A 3832-nucleotide genomic window follows, 5' to 3' on the forward strand; every position below is an offset into this window, starting at 1 on the left:
ACTATGACATCTGCATGTTCTACATGCCAGGAACTGGCATAATATGACAACCTGGCCTCATACAAACCCACAATGTGAACAATGTCAAACTCCTTCAAGGGCTGCTAATGTCGTCTAATGAGTCTAAAAAGGATCCTCTGTGTCTGCTGACCTTCCCCTACTCTGTCCACTGACTGTCAGACCTGCCTGTAAAACAACACATTACTTGTACTAAAAAGCTCTTTGCATCTACTAAATCTGTGCAAACCACAGTTTAGGTGTCAATACAGGTCCTTCTGAAAATATTAGCATATTGTGATAAAGTTCATTATTTTCCATAATGTCATGATGAAAATTTAACATTCATATATTTTAGATTCATTGCACACTAACTGAAATATTTCAGGTCTTTTATTGTCTTAATACGGATGATTTTGGCATACAGCTCATGAAAACCCAAAATTCCTATCTCACAAAATTAGCATATCATTAAAAGGGTCTCTAAACGAGCTATGAACCTAATCATCTGAATCAACGAGTTAACTCTAAACACCTGCAAAAGATTCCTGAGGCCTTTAAAACTCTCAGCCTGGTTCATCACTCAAAACCCCAATCATGGGTAAGACTGCCGACCTGACTGCTGTCCAGAAGGCCACTATTGACACCCTCAAGCAAGAGGGTAAGACACAGAAAGACATTTCTGAACGAATAGGCTGTTCCCAGAGTGCTGTATCAAGGCACCTCAGTGGGAAGTCTGTGGGAAGGAAAAAGTGTGGCAGAAAACGCTGCACAACGAGAAGAGGTGACCGGACCCTGAGGAAGATTGTGGAGAAGGGCCGATTCCAGACCTTGGGGGACCTGCGGAAGCAGTGGACTGAGTCTGGAGTAGAAACATCCAGAGCCACCGTGCACAGGCGTGTGCAGGAAATGGGCTACAGGTGCCGCATTCCCCAGGTCAAGCCACTTTTGAACCAGAAACAGCGGCAGAAGCGCCTGACCTGGGCTACAGAGAAGCAGCACTGGACTGTTGCTCAGTGGTCCAAAGTACTTTTTTCGGATGAAAGCAAATTCTGCATGTCATTCGGAAATCAAGGTGCCAGAGTCTGGAGGAAGACTGGGGAGAAGGAAATGCCAAAATGCCAGAAGTCCAGTGTCAAGTACCCACAGTCAGTGATGGTCTGGGGTGCCGTGTCAGCTGCTGGTGTTGGTCCACTGTGTTTTATCAAGGGCAGGGTCAATGCAGCTAGCTATCAGGAGATTTTGGAGCACTTCATGCTTCCATCTGCTGAAAAGCTTTATGGAGATGAAGATTTCATTTTTCAGCACGACCTGGCACCTGCTCACAGCCAAAACCACTGGTAAATGGTTTACTGACAATGGTATCACTGTGCTCAATTGGCCAGCCAACTCTCCTGACCTGAACCCCATAGAGAATCTGTGGGATATTGTGAAGAGAACGTTGAGAGACTCAAGACCCAACACTCTGGATGAGCTAAAGGCCGCTATCGAAGCATCCTGGGCCTCCATAAGACCTCAGCAGTGCCACAGGCTGATTGCCTCCATGCCACGCCGCATTGAAGCAGTCATTTCTGCAAAAGGATTCCCGACCAAGTATTGAGTGCATAACTGTACATGATTATTTGAAGGTTGACGTTTTTTGTATTAAAAACACTTTTCTTTTATTGGTCGGATGAAATATGCTAATTTTGTGAGATAGGAAGTTTGGGTTTTCATGAGCTGTATGCCACAATCATCCGTATTAAGACAATAAAAGACCTGAAATATTTCAGTTAGTGTGCAATTAATCTAAAATATATGAATGTTAAATTTTCATCATGACATTATGGAAAATAATGAACTTTATCACAATATGCTAATATTTTGAGAAGGACCTGTAAATGCTGTCTGAAGCAAGCAATTAGAGTCTAACTGTATGACACATATTGAAATGAAACATCATGCATGCATCCACAAGAGAGTCCACCCCTATTTATATATACAAAGCGGAAGGTGGTGAACCGCTTTGTGGCATGGTGTGGAAACAATCATCTCATTTTGAACGTGACTAAAACAATGATTGTAGATTTTAAGAGAAACAGGAATAAGTCAAAAACTATTTCTACCATGGGAGAAGAAGTGGAGGTGGTGGAGGAGTATAAATACATTGGTGTTCACCTGGACAACAGACTAGAGTGGAGATGCAACTGTGAAGCCATGTACAAGAATGGACAGAGCAGACTGTACTTCTTGAGGAAGCTTAGGTCCTTTGGTGTCTGCAGCAAGATGCTGCATATCTTCTATTAGTCTGTTGTGGAGAGTCTGATCTCTTCTACCATCATCTGCTGGGGAAGCAGCATCAGAACCAGGGACTTAAAAAAACTCAACAAGCTGATAAAAAAGGCTGGTTCTGTTCTGGGGACTCCTCTGGAACCTCTGGAGATCATTGTGGAAAGACGGATTCTTCCTAAAATGAAGAACATTATGGAGAACCCTGAGCATCCTCTTCATCAGACTGTCCTACAACAACAGAGTGTCTTCAGTCAGAGGCTTCTTCTGATCTGCTGTAAGACGGACCGCTACAGGAGATCTTTCCTGCCCACAGCCATCAGCATCTACAACGTCTCTTTGAGGAAACCTTCATAAAATGAGCTACAACAACATTTCATTTCCCTTTGGGATTAATAAAGTATTTTTGAATTGAATTTAATTGAATTTGATATATGTTTGTATATTATAGTCAGAGCTAATTGCTTTGGATCCTCAAAAACCAGAGCTGCTTGCATGAGGCAGAATGCTTCAGAAATATTATGGCTTCCCAATATTGTTTTTTTTTACTAATTAAAGGTGGAATTGTTGCAAAATAATATTCTACTCTTAATTTTATTAAGGGGCAAATCTCAATAATTTGCATGGTAAATATCTAAAGTGGTTAACATTTAAAAAAACTACATTTTGTTTAATTAATTAGTTTGAACTGGCTAATTGTGTCATTTGTCGGTTGCTTGATAAGTGCCTGCTCACTTTTGGCAGGTTTGTGCTAAACTTAAGACCCAGGCTGTCCTTTACATCAATACTATGTGTGTTTGCTTCCAGCCAACAGATGCAGCAGCAGCACAAAAATGAGGAAATCCCCTGAGACAACCAACGTTCCTCTGAGGAACTCTGGATGGTGTAAAAGGGTAAAGAAGAAGAATCTATAATTCAAATCATCCTCAGTTTGAGCATTGTTTCTCATTGTTGTTTTACTTTAATGCTCATTAGTAAAAAAGACCCTGTTTCAAAAGTAAATGTAGATTATGTTCATATAAGACATCAAGTTTGGGATTCTGCAGAAATATGGTCTGAGCTTATTTTGTAAGGTAGAACAAAGTGGAGGTAAACTTTCTGCTATGATTGCAGCCTAATCAAACCCAGGCATTTAATTTCACTGCAGTTCTAGTCAAATGTTTTGATATAAATATGCCCTGAGTTGTGCCTGCTCTACCTCGACAATGAGGAAATAATCAGCATTTTATGGTAGTTAACTTCAAAAGCTGCTTCTGAAAAAAAATCTTTTCATTGCATTTAAACCCTCCGGACATCACTTGACTGGAAGTATACGTTGATTTAAACTTTATTTTATTAACCGCTGATGGCCCTGAACAATTCCAACCTTTAGTGTTTTGAAAATAATTAGAGCAGCTCGTCCTGTGAAAACACTTTCAGATCACAGTAGCATCTCTGCCCACTCAAAGCAGGGCCGCTCCCGCAGCTCAGATGAACCTGGGCCAACACTGATTTCATGCCAACCCTCGTGACTGATTCAGACTCAGATGAAGGAAGAGAATCGATGGGCGGACAGTCGGGGACAATC

This window comes from Girardinichthys multiradiatus, chromosome Y (assembly GCF_021462225.1).
Source record: "Girardinichthys multiradiatus isolate DD_20200921_A chromosome Y, DD_fGirMul_XY1, whole genome shotgun sequence".
NCBI lineage: Eukaryota > Metazoa > Chordata > Actinopteri > Cyprinodontiformes > Goodeidae > Girardinichthys > Girardinichthys multiradiatus.